This window comes from Pithys albifrons, chromosome 7 (genome assembly GCF_047495875.1).
Source record: "Pithys albifrons albifrons isolate INPA30051 chromosome 7, PitAlb_v1, whole genome shotgun sequence".
Classification (NCBI taxonomy): Eukaryota; Metazoa; Chordata; class Aves; order Passeriformes; family Thamnophilidae; genus Pithys; species Pithys albifrons.
Window position 1 is genome coordinate 21,671,270 of NC_092464.1, and position 19,296 is coordinate 21,690,565.

Consider the following 19,296-nt stretch of genomic DNA (forward strand, 5'->3'; position numbering starts at 1 on the left):
CAGTTTCTTTCCTGAACAAGCCATTGCTGAGTGTCGCTGCTCTCCGGACAGCAGACTGGGCACGCGCCCACACTGCCGGGACAGGCCCGTGCTGTTCACTGAGAGAAGAAAAGGGTTTAAATATCTCATGCCTGAAGGGAAACCTGCAAAAGCCGGTTTGTATCTGAAGATTCTGTTACCAGCACCAGCCTCTCAAGCGCATTTAAGTAACGTGATTGCCTTAGTCTGGGAATAAATGTATTGACATCTATTTTGCAACAGATTTTTTTGAATTGGCAAGCAGGGCTAGGCAGTGGCATCAAGCTTTAGACTTATTTTAAGTGGTCTTCAGTACTTCAGAAGAATGAGGTAGTCTTGGTAGGCAGATGGAGAGCAGTAAAATTGGTAGACTTAAGTGATCTGTCATGGGAACAGGTCCAACTGAAACAGGCCCATGAAGTTGTGAGATTGGATGCATGTTAAGAATTCAATGTAAAAAATGGCCCCCATCCAGAATGCACACAGTTAAACGTGGTGAAGGCATTAACATGTGAGGGGACCTAATGACAATAATAATCATGCTACAAAAAGTCCTGAAGAAATGTCAGTGAAGCGTTGGAAGATCCTCAAACTACTGTTGCAAATCTTTTTGAAACAAATAACAAGGGCTCATCTGTTGGGAAGGGATGAAGAGGCTCTTAGACCCTTCCCTGGCACCAAACACTGCAGCCTTCAAGGGTGGCACTGTCCTCAGGGCTGAGCCACTGCTCTCCTGACAGATCCTGCAGCCATGGCTAGACCCCTGCTTTTGAGGCTTGAAGTCATTTTATATGCACTCACTTCCAGCTGAACTGGATTTGTTGCTCTTCCGAAATCTCCGTGGGCTGGACATGGTTTTCTGTGAGCAGAGGAGCGTTATGGCTTTCCTTTGATTTGAACAGAAATCCAGTCAGAGCTAAAGGCTCAGGTGGTATCTGAGACTGTGTCTGCCACCTGCTGTGTCCTCAGGTTTAGAAAAAAAGAAGTTGCTATGGGGCTATAAGGGTTTCAAAGCATGGAGTAGTTTCTAATGTAAAATTAAAAGCTTGTAGGGGAAAGCCTGATGATGTTTTTGGTGGGAAGCTTCAGCACTGCTTTAAAATAAGCATATGATTTTCAAGCATTAGTCAGACTTCCATTAACTGCAGTTGCAAATTTTGAAAGTGTTGAAAGACTCATGCAAGCTCTCCTCTGCAGGGTTTCGAAGTATTGATTGGAGCATTCCTGGGTGTTAATAGCAAAAAAATCCACCCAACCTTCCCACTTCTTCCCTCATGAAGGAGGAAGAAACATGGTTTTGACAAGCAAAAGCAGGAACGAAGAGTCTGGGGAAGAGAAAGTGAAAGGCATAAAGATGAGAAGGATAAAAGAAATCCTAAGGGGAGAAGTATTATACTGAAGATAGTGGCAGATGAGGGAAAAAAAGAAGTTTCTTGAAAAGAAGGATGAAAAAATAAGATAATGATCTGAGAAGATGATATAAAACTGAAATGCATAGAGCTTTACAAACAGAAAACAAAATTGGGGGTAAAGGAGTACTCTTCAGAGGCTCAGGACAAAATAAAAGACAAGGGGAAGAAAAGCAAACTTTCTGGGATGTAACATGCTAGGGTTTTAGAGTTTTTAAAAGGTACCAGCTTCTCAGAGCAAACTTCACAACAGTTTTAATGTGAGTGTGATGATTTTTTGTATCTGTTTTCTAAAGTCATTGCTTTTTTAATATTTAAAAACCATGTTTTATTTTACTGGGTCACATTTATTTCCCCACTGAATTTGAAGGAAAGGAGCTGCTGTTTTCTACCTTGATGAACAAGTTAATGAGCACTGCAGCTTGTGATGGTCCCTCTGATGGTCCCCATAAGTCAGTTCTCCAGAGGATCTGTTTTGAGATGAAGCCTCTTCCAGTGAGCCCTTTTGTGCTACCCCTAGATGAGCATTTGTGTTGTGCCAGCAGAAGCACCAACCTCTGGAAAGGCCATCTCTTTGCTGTGCTGGTCAGTATTGTGTCACTGGCCTGGTTGACAATGAGTTCCCCAATCTCAGGGTGCCTTGACAAGAATGTTTTTGCCATCCATTCTTTCATGGTCACTCATTCAGGTTGCCTCTTAGGGCAAACAAAACTTTTTTAAATTACCATTAAATTACCGCCTGATAGGATGTGCCTGTACAAAGAGTGGCCTGGTGAACTAAAGCTCCTTGCTAAGGATAGGGCAAAATGACGCCAGAAAACCTGAATGTGCAGGCACCATCCACAATTGTTACAGTGTCTATTAACCCTTTATTGCCTCCTGGAGTCCTCCTGATGAACAGGTAACAGTTAAAAAAAAAAGCTCTGAGAACCTGGGCACTGCTGTTATTCTCTTTCTTATTTAAAAATTATATAGGGAACAGCACTATTGTTCTAAAGTTTCAGTTAGTCTGGGAATATGTTTCCCATGGAGTCACTGGTATTCAAGCATCGTTATTTTGCTTTTAGTCAGGTATTTCCCATGAAGGAAATGACACTGTAGCTAGCATCTGTTCAGCTGGCAAATCACACCAACAGCATGGGCATTTCTCCTGGAACAGCAGCTTGTTTGAAGGTACAATCCAAGCCAGCATGGCCCTCGCCTCTCCTCCCTCCAGCTCTGCCTATATTCTCTGTCCTCATGTTCCAGGTTCTCCCCACCATGCTGCCGTGCATGGGACCAGATCCTGGTCTCCTGGAGGATCTGAGAAGAGAGAGAAACGCTCCTGCTCTGCCAGACCCTCTGCTCCCAGGGAGTTGAGTGAGGTCAGGAGGCATTTCCAGACCTGGCAGTGCTTGGATGTTCCACACTGGCTCGTGGCTTGGTGCTGGTATGAAAGCTGGGCAGGCGAGTCTGTGCCGTCCCCACAGCAGCAGGAGCTCCAGAGACGGGTAATATTTCCATTTTGGAGCGGGTGGTAACTGTTAATATCCTCATGACAACCAGGAGGAGTGAGATTGTCATCCGTTATATTAGTTGTTAATTTTGTAAATATTAACAATTTCTAGGATTATGGCACAGGATGTGAGCTGTCAACTTGCTTTATTTTCCTCCTACTCCTTCTTGTAATGACACATCTTTTATACTCCCAGATTCGTGCCATGTATTTGTTACTTCGCACTGACACCAGGGCTGGCAGATGTTCTGGGATGAAACCATAATAACCTCCCAAAAGCTAGATTTTCTTCCCCTCCTGAGTACTTTGTTTCCCCTGATCAAAGGAGAAGTAATTTGCCTGTAAAAAAGCAGTGATTTATAAATCTCTGTGTTTGGTTTCCATCCAGCACTGCTGCCAAAGCCACTGTCATTGGCACAGCTGAGTTCCTGCTTCCCCTTCCAGTTCACCTGAGTGCCTCAGGCAGACACCACCACTCCAGTCCCTCCTGGAGCAGTGGCTGAGTTACAGCTCAACAGGAACTGTATCCCTATTGTGAGAAAGCCCTTAAAATGACATTTTTACAATATATCTCAAGAGCAAAATTTTAACTATTTTTAGATCAAGAAGCACAGTAATTGCATGAGTGTCAGTCACAGGAGTCACTCCTGCAGCTTGATGGACATGTTTGGAGGCAGCTTTCGTGAGAGTGTGTGGCCAGGGGCAAAGCACTGGGGCAGGTAGCTTTGCCAGGGCCCTCACTCCTGACCTCGGCTCCCTTGCTGCTGGCAGGGGCCTCTGCCTGCTCTGTCCTGCTCTGTGCCGCCTGCAGCCCTGAACATACAGCCAGTGCTCAGCCAAGCAGGGGTGAACCCCAGGCTGAGTGTAGCTTCACAATTTTCCTGACATCCCGGTTATCCAGAATAATGTCTCAAATGGCTGGTGCCAGGGCAGCCACCAGCGTGAGGAGGAGTGGGGACCATGGCTGTGGCCGACTGGGTGCTAACAGTGGGACAAGCCGCACCCTCCAGCCTGGAGGGATTAGTGCCTGTGGATGGCGCCACTGGACTGAATACCCGCACTGTTTCAGTAATCGTTCAAATGGGGTGCCTTCCACCAGGGTGGGCGTCCTGCAGACCCCTCAGGGAAGGTCATGCCCTCTGCCCAAGCCTGGATAATGCTGTGCTCCTCGTGGTTTTGATAACCTTTGCTTTGCTAGTGTGGAAATTCCAGACTGGTGATAGTGGATTTCCCAGCAATGGGGAGCTATTGCCAGGCAGAGCCTGAGGAACAGGACACCTCCTGCCCTGGTGATTGCCCCTGCCACCCTCACCTGAAATTCTGCACCCACTGGAGCCACACTGAGCTTGGTCAGCAATGCTTCCCGGGACCAAAGTGCCACGGAAAAAGTCAATCCTAAGAACCATGCGTGGGGCTCAGCATGGCAGTGCCTTGGGCATGGAGGAACCAGAGGGCAGCAGAGCCAAGGAGCTGGCCTGAGACTTGACCCTGCAACCCAGAACACCACTGGAGAAAGGGCAATGCTGCAAAGGCTGTGGTTTGTGCTGGGATGTTGGTGGCTCAAGTTCTCACTGAGACAGATTTTAGCTTAATACTGGACAGTTTTCCCTCCAGCTGTGTGGTTTATGGTGCAACATCACATCAGTGACATGGAGAACAGGTGATCTTGTCCACTGTCCTCTCAGAGGGATGGAGTTTAGAAACCATTCTGTTGGTAGCCTGGGTTGAACATCCACAGTGACTTCTTATTTGCTCTCACATCAATCCAGGTATTTTAGGGAGCTACTCAAACACACCTGGTATATGTTATTTCTCAACATCACACAGAAATGAGCATCTGTGTTTGGAGCAGAAGAGAGCACTGATTCAGAGGAACGCCGTGCATGGGTACTTACTGGGATATGATTCTAGCAGTTACCATCCAGAGTGCACAAAGTGACTTTCCTGTCTTCATTTCTGGTCAGCTTAAGCTACGTAAAAGATTTCTGCTCTTCCAGGTGATACCCAGAGACACATTAAACACCTTGTAGATCAGGAATTCAATACTAATCCATTCTGAGGGCAAACATAAAAATCAAAACTCTGACTTCAATGCCGGTGCCTTGCAGATCCTGTGTGGGCTTGGAGCCCAGCTGTCAGCAGCTCTCTGAGCTGCCCGTGGAGCCAGGGAAGATGCCCAGCAGCACCTGGGGATGCACTTTTCACCTGTGCCAGCAGTGGGGGCAAGAATACAGCCGGAGAGGTGAGGGAGGGAACACCAGAATGGATCCAAAATTAAGGCTTGAAATCCTTTTCATTCCCTGTGTTGCTGGTAGAAAAACATGCTGAGACAGTTCACAGTAAGCACAACTGTCACCCCCAGGCTTGGCAGGGTGTCCCCAGGGAGGTTGCTGGTATTTCCTTTCCCCTCACTTTGCTTTTACATCAACTCCGCCAATTAAAAAACCAAATAATTCAGAGGCAGCCATGTGGCATGAAGTGCTGTAGCAAGGGCCAAAAATAACCCCAAAGCCGCAGGAAAAATTGCTCCAAGGGCTGCACACCAAGTCAAGCCCCATTGTGGTGTGTGCGAAAAGGGTCACAGCCCTGGCTCGCCCCATTTGGGGGGCAGCCAGACCCCCAGCAGCTGGCCTGGCTGTGCCCCTGGGGTTAGATTTGAGGGCACAAGAAAGCCCGCAAGGGCAGGCCCTGACAGTGCTGCTCCTCTGCGCCTCTCCCTAGAAGAGCCCCGCAGATGCTGTGGGACCAGGAATGCCCAGGCAGAGCGGGGAGGTGCACAGGGCTATGAGCTGGGCCTGGATTTCAGACCTGTGGTTGATGACTTCACAAACAGGGAACCATGAAATAAAAACCATTCCTTTTTTCAGAAAGAAAACAGAAATGGCCAAGAAATAAATATTGAAAAATAATCTCTCCTAAAAACCTCATGGGTTTGGGAGAAAAATGGAATTTTTTGGAGTAAATAAGAGACCAGGGAAGGTCAGGCCACCTGACATAGCTCCACAGCTAGATACATGCTCCTGCCAGGTACAGGCAGTAATGAAAAAATAAAATAGTGCATTCAGTTCTACATAGAAGCTTTGTGTTCTTGTAAACTAAATGAAATAAATCATTGCATTTATCTACAGGGTGTTCTATAAAATCAATAAGTTCTAGCACTGCATAGCAATCAAAATATGACAAGGCACTTAAACTTTGCCAACTCAATCCAATTAATTATAACTTCGTTAGAAAACAGTCATTTTTATAGAGTCAGTTGACTCTTCAAGGACTATAATACAAGCTTGATATAAACCCATTGATTTTTACTTTATGATTTCCAGTTGAAAGCAAACAGAGATCACTCTTTTTATAAAACTGTGAAAATGTGTGTATTTAACATACCAATACTATTTATAAGCAGCAGCTAATATTTAAGTGCCTCTTGTATGTCTTGATAAAAGTGGTTCATGATTCAGCCCTCTCAGATGTTCAGAGGATGTTCTTCCACATTATTGCTGTCGTTATTTGTCTTTCCCCTCTGACATGCAGTTTTTTTATGCAGGAAAACTCTGTAGATCAGGCTCATCATCAAGGAGGAGGGAAGCCTGAATGTATGTGATGTGTTGCTGTAAACTGAGCACTTCTGGACATCCCAGCCTGGCTCTACCATCTTTTTACACAACAGCCCAGGAGCTTATAAGGCAGAAATGAGACCCAGAGACCCTGAGGAAAACAAGAGTGGAAGTGTAAAGTGTTAGATATTGCAGGTTTAGGGGGTTGGAGGAAGATAAAAGCTTAGTGGGTGGTAAGGACTTTTCAGGGTGACAAGTAGAGGGAGGAAGGTTTGATTTGGGGTAGTGGTTGGAGGGAGAAGAAGGACCCCAGGATTCATGGGGTGCTCATGAAACTCACAAACCCTCTGGAAAATTAAAGGTAAGAGACAAATAGTGCAAAACGTACACCAGGTAGTGAGAAGCATTGAACCCAGCTCCTCTCCAAAGAGTGCAGGTGAGGGCAAGAATTCTGCTCTGCTATACACTGATGGTTGGCACTATGTACATGTGCATTTGAGAGGGGTGCTCCATCCAGGACTTCAACAGTGCAAATCGGAGCTAAAACCACAAGTCACAGGTAAAGTGCCTCCATAAATGGCATCAATGAGAACTGGTGCTCAGTCCTGAGGGCAGAGGGGTTGTACATCCTGCACACAGGCCCAGGGGAATGGTTGGGCTCAGCTCCATACCAGGGTTTACAGGAGCTTTGAGTTCAGTCCCCAGAAGCAGCCAGGCACCAAGAAGCAATGATGCCTGGGTGTAATGGGATTTCATATCTTTTGAGCTGATGTTCATGAGGTTAATTTGAGGTCACCTGGTCTGAACAGCAAACAGTAGTTTTGCTGGCAGGGGACAGTAGCTCCTACCTTCCATAAATGCATGAAAGAAATCAATATAACCAGCAGGAAGGTGCTGCTCCTCAGTCATCAGGACTGGCAAGTGGGTCTCTCCCATGAGTCAAGCTGCTGTGTCTCTTAGGAACAGTCCTGACCAGGGCAGCAACATTTGTAAGTGCAAAAAAACCTCCAATAATGGCAAACACTTGGATTTTTATCTTTTATTGTCATTAATAAGAGGCTCTTGATAAAAGTTTGTGAGGAAGGATGAGCCATGCTGCTTCTGTCCCATCAATGCCCAGATCTTCCCAAAACTAAAGAAGAGTGTCCAGGGAATGAGGATCTGGGATTTCAATGAAAAGATGAAAAGAGTGAGTTTTGTTTCCTTTCCAAAGCATGACTAGTTTTCAGTCATGATGCATCAGACACGAATGAAAACAGAAAATAAAGTTGCATTTTCAAATTAGTTATTTGCAGCTCCATAGTGCACTACTCCTCCTTCCTGAGATGTCTTGCCTAGCCAAGGTAATGCAAGCACTGGAATGTCACTGGCACATGCTGGGAGTTGCTGCCTATCACCAGCAGACAAGGAGGGGATGGAGGTGCTGTGGCACCAAACACAGGGCCATGTCTGCAAGTGAACAAGCCTCTGCCATGGTGAGAGAGCTGCAAAGGCTGGTCACCATCCAGGGCTGCTGCCATCTCCAGTTTCCTGGCCTTGGTTCAATGGGCAGGAGGACTTGTGGTGTATTGCAAGGTATAAAAGTCTTCACACCCCTGTACAAGTCTTCAGGGAGGCAAGTTGTAACAATCACAGAGGAAAGCTGGTCTTAGACAAACTGCTCCTTTCCCCCTTCCCATGGGTTTTGTACATGAAGAGATATAACAGGATGAGCAATTGGATGAATCTCAAGCCAATTTTTTGACAGTCATGAAATCAGCCAGGTTAATGGGAGTTCCTCAAACCAACAACAGGACAGGGGAGGAAAAAGCCATGATAAGCGGTACTGATCAGCAGATGAAACTGGAGGAGCTCAGCCCAAGGCAGGGCAACTGCTACAGAGCCAGTTCCCTCACAAATGTGGAGGCTTTCCTGGGATGGAGGATTCACCCCTGCCAGGGAAAAGTGCAAGCAGCATAATGGAGTTTTCGATGCCACATACTGCTCTCCTGGGGCTCGACCCCTCTTCACACATCCCCACCTGTGCAAAGCCTGTCCAGTGGCTCAGCTAAGCCATGCTCCAAAAAACAGCATCCTCAAGACAGCAGCAGAGAGCTGGGGGATGGTGGCCCAGGGGAAGTGCTGCCTGCTGGTATGGCCAGCCAGGCTGTGGTGTGTAACTGCAGAAGGAGGCTGTCCCTGCAAACACAGTGGCGAGAAATCCCTTACAGGAGTGAGTGACAGTAATTGGGAGTAATTGCAGCAACACTGACATGGAGATGGCTTTTTAGTAATTCATCGCTTCCTATAATACAATATGAATAATCTCCCTCTAAAGTGATGGCTATGACTGCAGTCTTGTCCTTTTTTTTTTGTTTTTGCACTTTGCCTTAAACTGGTTGTAAACTGAGATAATCAGTTCCTGTGGGATTATTAAAGAGATAGCACATCTATTACGCATCTCAAAACAGCCATTTTCCTACCTTGTCTTTACTTAATGTTGCTTTCCTTTTAGTCACCCTATAAAGAAGAAAATTAATGTCCTTTGTCACTCAGACCTGCTCTCCTGGTTACAGATGTCATGGCAGACATTTCCTACCAGAAAGGAAAATAAAATTTGGCCCAAATTCTGAAACACTTTGACAGAGATCACAGCTCCTGTCTCCAAAGTCTTGCAGCGCCTGTTTGCTGGAGTATGATGTGACTACAAGACAAAGGCAGATGTCAGCAGCTGGTGCAGGAGCTCGCTCTGCTGATAAGGGTTACCCAGAATTTACTTTGAAGAGTGGCTGATGGCACCATGCAAGACCATTGTCCAGATATGAGCCTTCAGGCCTATTTTGGGTACAAAAGTGCTGATGAAGCCTAAAACACGTTTGCTCTGCCTCATGCCTTAGTTTTTTTTATCTGACAGGGCTTCCTACCTTCCTCCTCACCTTAAAAGTTGTCTGGTGGCTGTTCCAGGAGAATGGAAGGTATGTTTGTAACCTGTAGCACCAATGAGCAAAAAATTCTAGTGTGATTGCAGAGGAAATACTCATATTGTGTTCTGAATAAGCCTTGTGCAGTCACTATTTTTCATTTCAGCATAGGCAGCCACCAGAGGAGGCTCAGCTACCATCAAGGCTGGACTTACGACATTGCTGAGAGACCTGAAGCAGTAGCTGGTATTCATCCTGGCTTGGAAGTCAGGTGCTACCACCTCAAAAAGATGGGGTATTTTAAACCCAAGGCAAGGGCTCAAACCTCTCAGGGGAGTGAAGGCAGATGCACCCAATGGAAATTACAAGGTCTTATGAAGAGAAATAAAGTTTCAGGGCCAGGACAGGGAGTGTGATGCTTCTGCAAGGGCTGGAGACTCCTCAAAATGAAACTCCTCTGTACACAGGGGCTGTGGCAAAAAGAAGTATTTCCACATTTCTGAAAGCCAGACACCTGCCATGGGCATCTGGAAAGGGCTAATGGCACAAAAATTGGAATCCTTTGCCTTTATTTCACAGAGCATATCCTTCATGATTCAAAAACCTCAGGGACTTCTTGTGATCTTTCCTCTTGGACAAAGTATACTAATCTGCTTCTGAGTAGTATAAAATGTTTTCATCTGAAATTTGGTACGTGTCCTGTATTCTTTCAATCAGTCACAATTCCCCTTTCAGGCAGCCTGCAAAGTGACTTCCCCTTTGGAGCATGCAGGTAGGCTATAAAATATTCAACAAGTTGTAAGCAAACTTGAATGTGACCTGCCACTGCATTTCTGGTGTTATCATTGGGGTGCACACAGTAAATGAAGTGGGCTGTGGTGGGTGGGTGCAGCTCAGAATGTGAGTAATTCTGCAGAGCAGAGATTAGCATATAAACCAAGGAACAGAGGACAGAGCAGCACAATTAGAACATTTGAGACAAGGAAGGTTTGGATCCAAGTTTGTTTAATTCTCTGCAGCTTGGCCTTTCTAAAGAATTTTTGGGGAAAATGGACAAACACATTATGATTATGGTTTACAGCATATGGAGAATCTTTATTCTCTCATGGCTGTTGGGCACTGAAGTTTCAACACAGAGATCCAGAAAAGAATCCTAATAACCTTTTTATACCTGTAGTGAGGAGGTTTTTCTTCTGCAGCCAAGCCATATCAGAGAGCAGAAACCCTTCTGCCAGGCAGGTCTTAGTGCTTCTTCTTCCCTCTCTTCCACTTTGGAGCTGGCCACAAGACTTGGATGACTGAAGCTTTGAGTGGGGCTCAGCGTGGAGCACTGCTATGCTTCAGGATCTCTCCTCCTTCTAAACAGGAACTCTACAGCCATCCTGAGCTTATAGGGAAAATCTGCCCCTGTAGAGTCCAGACATTTGTCTCTATACAGAAATCTAGGCCCCATCCCTAGAAACAATCTAGCTTATTCGTATGATGGATTAAAAAAGGCATTTTCTGTCTAGCATGCTCAAATAACTTTGTATATGTCATGCTGGAAATAGCTCCCAGATAGCAAAGCTCACTCATCATGCAGAGTCCTTCTGTACCCGTATGTAATCCTTTTAATTATCCTCTGCAGGATGACTTGTCTGCCATGCCACAAACCTCTTCAACTCAACCACTATGGGTGTAATAGCACTTTCTTGGGCACTTTTCAGAAATTCCATCAGTGCCTAGCTGGAATTCTGTATTTATAGAACCTATGAGCACAGGCTGGTGGCTCTGATCAAACCATGCCAAAGCTGGGGGCTTGGGATGCCCTAATCAGGCCTAAAATACAGTTTTTACAGTTCCCTCACTCCCTACATTGTTTTGACAACAATACAGCAGTTAAATAAAGTTGCTAATTTCTGGAAGAAAATGACAAAGCCTTTTCTTCAGAAGCAAGCTATCAAAAGCAACTTCTTTGATTACTAAGTAAGACAAGAAACTGAATCGGCTTCATTTTCTTGCAGCATTTTTGGTATTCTGTTGGTGTTTCTAATATTTCTCATCTCCTGACACCCTGAGACATTCATCTTCAGTTACAGTCAAAACCCACAGGTTTGCAGAAAAGTTAAAAATTTGTCCTCATCTGCTGCCTGTGATGCAGTCAAATGTTTCAGCCCAGCAGCTCCAGAATATCTCATGCCTTTTGCAGTGTTTGCTCAAGTATGTCCACTTCTCCCCAGTTCTTTGCTCTTCTCACGGTGTTTCTCAGCTAATGGCTGTGTTTGAAGAGGGCTTCACTGAGCACTTGCAGCATTACAAACAGCAGCAGGTACTCTTAGAGCTACTCACAACAGCACAACTGTAGGAAAAAAAGTGGGAGCAAAAGTAACATCAGCGTGGCAGACCACCACCTCACAGAAACACATCAAGAAAAACAGGAGGGGTGATGGAATACCAGGTCAAACACAGAGTTACAAGATAATGCCAGTGGGGGAGACACGGAGACAAATATATTTTTCAGAGAAAAAAAAAGAAGAGGCATTCTAATTCTGTGCAAAATTTTGAAGTGGAATGTGCCTTCTAGCTGTTGATTGTTTCTTCCCGAGCTGCTGAACAGAATAATTCTTATGGAAAAACACAGCAAAGATGTGAAGAAAACATATTAGGAAATCAGAATACATTTGTCAATCTAAATCACTGAGCTTTAAAAAATTACCAGATACAAATAGCATCAGTAGCATTATCCACACACACGTGCTGAAGGACCAGATCCTTGGGGTGATGGCAGAGGGCACGGGAAGGTGGGGAGGCACTTGGGGTGTGGTGGCTCTTGCTTCTGATGCCAACCCCACTCTGAGTGCCGCAGCACAGACCTGCCAGCCAGCAGCTGCCTCCTCCCTGGAGGAGCAGAGCATCCCTCGGGCCCTGCTTAGCTCCTGTCAACATGCTTCAGTTCTGCCTTGGGAAGGAAAAAGTCAAGCCATACCACACTTGAGGGAGCAGGTCCCTTGTACAGGGAAGAGTTTGCTCACTTCTGTGATCCCTGTGGCTGGAGAAGACCTGAATTAGAAGGATTCTTTTCAGTCTGTCTGCCCAAAGGCTTTCAACTAATCAGTACATAGTGTATCCCAATCATGCTCCCAAACCAACAAACGTTTAGCTCAGGTGTCCATTGCATTAGTTTCATGCAGATACATTTGTATTTCTATATTTATGCATTTCTATCACACACTCCGAGCTTCCCAGGCTGCTCTTCTGTGGTACAAATCCTGTCTGTTTGCCTGAGCTCAGCCCTGGCAGGAAGAAGAAAACCCCATTCAGTTGCAGTCACACAGTGCTTTTTGTGGGAAAAAACTGCAGTTCAGTGAGCTTCCTTAATCTAACAGAAACAAATACCACTCCTAGACATTGTCCTCTTGCCTACTTCATTCTGAGAGGTTTGTGACTGTATCATGGTCTGACTCTGATCCGGACTGACAGGCACACTTTTTAGCTGTAAAAGAGAATACATTTCATTCATATAGAAAATGTGCAGCAACTGAAATTTTGGAGCTGTTTGAACAACAGATGTCCTGAATTAACTACATCAATTAGAAACCAATTTCGTGTCACAGGCCTGGACACTGCCAGCAGCCAGATTCCTGTGTTTTGGTTTAGCTGTACTTGGGCAGAAGACTAAGCCAATTTAGGTAAGCAGTGAGATGGCTGGTGTAAACAGGGTTCTGGTGCTGTATACACTGCACCCAGCACCGCTGCTGGAGGAGCTTGCTTTGATTTGAGGATTTCTTTCCAAATCAAGCATCTTGGCCAAAGACTGGGGTAAGAAGCAGGAGTGGACACACTGCATGTTTTATCAGCTGTGGTGTCCTTTAGCCCAGCTTGAGCATGCTCTTCCCATTATCTCTTTTCATGTGGCAAAGGGACATTTCTGCCTGGCACAATGGTAGGCAAAAATCCCCTTGGCAGTGGGCAAAGTAACTGCCTGTTGCCTTTCTCCTACAGCAGCTATGAAAATGTGCCTCTCCTAAAGACCCAACCAAGCAATCAATCAATCAAAATCAAAAAAGCAAAAACCAAAACAGCAACAACAAAAAAAAAGAAACAAAAATACAACCCAAACAACAACAATCAAACAAAAAACACCAAAACAAACAAAAAAATAATAAAAAAGCAAATTTCAAATATGCCTTTCCTTTTGGAAAAAGGCTGTTGCTGAAATTTTTTTAAAGAGTGGATCTGCTTGCCTTCAGAGTGTGACTCTGCAGATCCTGTGGCCAGACAGAGTGGATGCTTCCAGGCTGCAGACAAGCATGCCCCTTGTGGTCCAACAGCATTGCTGTAGTGACCTCAAGCTACTTGAGGTATTGGCAGCTACACTGTTTTTTCTGTGGGTCCCGCATACAGCCGAGCACTCTGCTTTCCTGGCACAAGTGGGCAGCCTCATCCTTCTTAATTTTGTGAGCCATGAGAGCCTTGAAACAGCATTCTCTTTAAAGGGGAGCAGTCAAGGAGAACTATGCTAATTATCTTGGATAGAGGATCCTTTAGGTCTTTGCCAGTTTTTATCAAAGCATAAAAACCAATTATTAAAATTAATGCAATTTACCATGTGTTCTACTTCTAGAGAAGCTATTTTTGGCAATGTTTTCCATCTGTCCCATTCAGCAAGATCAGCCACAGACTTTTGCTCTCTCTTTCACTTGCCAGAGTTCTCATGTGGAGCTAGGAAAACACATGCTTTTATGCAGAGTCAAGCACCTCCATGCAGTGTCTGGCTTACCTGAAAATTGCCATCACCTGGTGGTGATTGTCCTCAGCATGACAAACACATTTCTTTCCCTGTTGCTCTCTGCTGGCACTGGGGATGAGGAAATACTGCACCCTCTGCCCTGAGCAGGTGTCCAGTGGGAATGACTGTGGGGATTTGTCTGTGGGGTGTCAAAAAACAGCTTTTGTCTGTATTTTTTACTGTTCTATAGACTTACCTGACTTGGAGCAATTAGAAACTAGTTCATTTACAATTTCATACAACTGAAGACAAAACAGCACACAGGAAATGCATATGTTGGGAATAAGAACCTGACTCCAAGACAGTGTCCACGGGCCTACAAATATTCAAAGTGCTCTCACAGGGAGACTCTGGAAACCTGGCACAAACACCTGTATGAATGGGAACACAGCAGATGCGATCACCCAGAGTGAAGGCAAGCAAATCTTCTGAGTGACTGAAGGGCTAGGGATGGTTTTGCATTTGCCATCCTCTGGCAGTCCTCTGGCAGCAGCATTTTCTGCACTGAGATCTCGTGCTTGTACAAGTGAAAGAGAGCCCTGTAAAGGAAACAGCAAGGGCTGCTCAGTCTATCCTTTGTGCTACTCATCTGAAGTTGCGTGGATAAAGTCAGGTAAATGAAGGAGACTATTCTAACCTGAATAGTCATGCAATGAATGTGACGTGCTGAAGTCATGTTGGTGAGCCAGTTTATTTTCATTGGAAAATACAAAAAAACCAACAACCGCATTTTTACTTGTCCAGTGACTATAGCAAGAGGAAGGGAAGCCCAGATGTGATGTTGTCACTGAGATATCTACTTGGTGATTCAGACTAGCTATTTATTAGCACTTCAAAATGAGGAAAGCTGTAATAGATTGAGTAAGTGTGATAAGGGCATAACTAAGAGGGAAACCTAATAAAAGATATATGTAAAATGTTGAATAAATGCCTGCCCAGTATAAAAAAAATCTGGGATGTAATCCCTAAGGAGATGGTTAATATATGAAGAGGAAATTCTGACTCAAAATCTTTTTCTACTTGGTTTCCTGGTGGCTGGATCCCACAGTGTCCATGCTTGGCAGCATATTGCTTTCTGCTTGCCATACTTCATGAATAAAGGAACCTGAGTGACAAATTTGGCAACACAAATTTGGTTTTAGTTTTAAAGCCATTAATATCCCTACATGATGGGAGACAAATGTTGGATGAGCACTTATCAGACAAGTTGTCTGAAGAATTTTCTCAAAGCTGCCTTGAAGTTACTGTTGTTCACCTTTACTGCAGTGCTGCTCCCTGTGCTGAAGTAGAAAGATTCCATCTGCAGACACACTCTTCGTGCTGCATTTTGCCTGGTTCAAAATTAAGTCTCAAATTAATACCTAAATATATTTTTCTCAGCATACTATCACTGCAACTTTATGTCTAGAAATGCTGCTTTCCAGAAATTACCTTCCCTTTGTAATCCAAGTTCACAACAATCTCCCATCAGACAGTCTAACCCTGTTCAGAGGCACTGCCCTCTCCTCACATATCCTTTTCTGATTCCTTCCAGCATTGCAGAGAAAAGCGGCATTTATCAGAATACTCAGTGCAAATTCTTCCCATTTCATTGTCTCTCTCAGGCATTAAAATCCATAAAAGATTCTTGCCTTTTTCAGATATTTAAAGACTGACATTAGTGATTTAAAGTTAATTAAACAGAAGATTCCAGGCTAAATTCCATTCTCATCAATAGCAGTGAAACTGTAATGTAAGTTCAGTGAGCTTCACTGTGTGGTAGCACAGGAGTGAGAGCTCCTTCCAGGCCAATGGAGTCACTCATGTGTTAAGTGCAAACAGCATTTGGCACTCTATCAATTAACTCAGTAGAGTAACTCCATATGCCAGTGATCGAGACTATTTTCATGGCATATTGTGAATATTGTCCTGCTCTTCTGGATTACATTTAAGCAATAAAACACAAAATAGCTGAATTATGATAGTCACAGGTTTTAGTGTTCTGTTCTGATTTCATAAAAATATACTTATTTCTGTTTTACATTTATATGCATACATGTGTATGGGCATATGTGTGTCTCTCCCTATTGAAAACATAAGTGTAATGTCTCACTACATGAAAGGAAAATTCTAGCTGAGACTTTCTCTCTCTGGAGATTAGAAAATTTCAGTCCCTAGATGGTAGACATACTCTCTAGACAGTTGTGTTCCATTTCCCACTTGATGCATTTTGGATTTTTGCAGTAATCATGCATAATAGAGTTTTAATGCTCCACAGAAAGAATACAAGCAGTCTAGCTGAAAATCTATGCATTGCATAAGAGCACATACATCTCTCAGGAGGTGGTAAATACTTCCAATTTTTCTATACCATCTACATCCTTTACTTGTTATTATTGATAAATTCACAAATCTCAGTTAAAATAACAAATACCAAACCCCCAGTTACATCCAGCACAGGATAGCCTATTAATAATGGCATTGGCAATACTTTATGCTGGGACACACACAATGGTTCCTCTGCATGACTGTATCTCTACAACACCGCAAGTAAACAGTCTGGTCCCTTCCTCCTTGTGCAGGTATAATCAGTCCCTTTGGGGAGAAGAGCACTCATTGTATCTCCCTGTGATTTGCAACTCTGTCGTAGCACACTGATCTTAGCAAACTGGGTGAACAGAACCGAAATTGGATACCAAGAATATGATGCCAATAGCAGACCCACTTCTAATCTCATATGCCTTCGTTATCATCTCATTTTACAGCTTACTTCAGAGGAGTCATTCCTAGTTTGTGATGGATCAGCCCTGCAGAATAATATTGCAATGTGCCTATTTTAACAATGCAATGCCAACTTTCACAAAATTCTGAGCACAGTAGCCTACCATAACAATGAAAACTCAGCATGTTATGGGATCTCACCAAAGCCCATTGTACACCATTTTGTTGTAGGGTTGGTTGTTTGGGATCAAAGGGTCTCCTGTTTTAACTAATGAACAGATAGAAAGAAAAATGACTGATCAGAGGTAATTGCAACTTGCAAAGTAAATTACACCATTAACTACTCCAGAAATCAATAATCAGGCACAAAAAGAAATTCAGCTGAGGGGATGACAGAAGAAAGAATAAATCTCTTGGGCATCTTGCCACTCTGGGGATTTTAATTTTGAGTTTTCCACTCCCAGCTATCCATTCTTATTGCCCATCCATCAACCTCCTGATGAATATAAAGGACTCCAGTATGAAATGCCAGAAGATTGCTGGGTTGGTAGAACAATGGAAGGGAGTCTTTCAGATTTGGGGAAAGAAGGGTAAATCGCAGATGAAAGTTTAGAAAAGCTTGTCTCTGATCTTCCTTTTTGCCCCTAACATCTCTCTTTAAGAGCATTGTCAGTCTAATAACCATTTCAAAGGTAACCAAAATCATTCTCATGGGCAGATCATCTGGTAACCTCCTCCTGATTGACTCTAACTACTGACATAATTTTTAATAGAAGTGCAACATGATATATGCCTTTGCTTATTGGTATAGTTTTAGGCAGGCACAAAGTGGTTGTTTAATCTTACTCCCATGTTACAGGCATTCATCTTCCACCCCTTTGTATTTACTATTTACATCTTCATAAGAATGCCAACACTGTAGCCTTCACGGTTAGCAATATTCCTTGATTTAATAGCACTTATGAATATCTCTGTATTTTGGACTTTATTAATGAACATTGTGAGTTCTTCTGTGTCACTCTTACGACAGGTTATCTGGTATAGATTTTGTTCAGAAAGAAGTTAAAGGGGGTGGGGGATCATGCAGAAAGCCTGCATGGAAATCATTGCCACCACTGTTGTGGTTACGTAGGTGGCTGCACAAGCCAAGACTTCTACATTAAACACGATGATGAGTTAAAATGCCCATCCTACAGGGAGGGAAAGGTGGGGTGTGTAGAGAAAAAAAAGGTGTTTTCTGCAAATACAGCTGACCTAGACTCTGAGCTGGACCCTGCTGCAAGCAGATACTATCATGGTCTCTGGGGACACTGGATGCCCAGGCCCCTGTGAAGAAGACTGGTGGGTTGTGTAGAAAAACCTCATTGTTGAAAATGCAGTTCCTGCAATGCAGTGCACTTACTGGCAAATTGAGGCTATTTACGGAGGAGGAATTTGCTGGTTGGTGCAAGTATTGCCCAACTACACCTCCATAGCACCATGGATCTTAGAGACCTCTCCAGAAACTGTCCAAATCTCAGCTCCTCCTGCAAAGGAAAGCATGAACCTACCACTTGGAGGGGAGGACAGACCAGAAAAAGGATCTCAGTGGGTGCAGCTTTACCCAGAGACCATGAAGCTGAGACTACATACAGCTCTAGCAGTTCCATACCATCACCAGTGCAAGAGCAATCAATTGGTCAGGCACCACTGGGGCTGGAGAAGTACTACCATCATCATCAAAAATACTACCAAGGTTTTCTGTACACTTTCCCATGCAGCACTACAGCTTTGTATTCCCCATCTTTGATCATAGCTCAGGAGGGATGGAATAGAGAGAAGACAAAGCAGCAGGCTTGCAGGTGCATGGGAAAGAAGAAACCTGAAAGAACCATCTTTTATGCTTGCAACTGATGTTTTAATCTTTGGAATAAACAGAGGCACTTGCAATTATGAGCATCTTTTATGGTTAATTACTGCTATTTATGTTGGCAATTACCAAGTGCCATATATGATTATTTTATATTCTTAAATTTTGTCAGTTGAATGTATAATCTTTAGCTCCCTATGTGTTTAAGACTTATTTTTACATACACAGTTACATTTTTATATCTGCGGTAATTCACCAGTCAAAACATGATATGCATGACTTGGGTTTCAATCTTCCCATTTTAATTCTGTCCCCCTCACCAAGTAACCAGTCACGATTGATTGATCTTTTCAGATTAAAAACTAAAAAGGAAGAGATATGTCGAATTATTTGCAAATTCTCCTTGTTGATCCCTGTCACTTTAGTGACAGCCCTTCCTGAATTTCCCCCTCGTTCAGATTTGGAAAGTGGATGTAACGATTTTAAGGCTGGACACATTTTCTTTGGATCATTTTCCTGTTTGCTTTTGCATTCAGAAGCTGATCTTCAATGGACTTTATTGATAAAACATAATCTAGAATATTTCCAATCCCATACACAAAG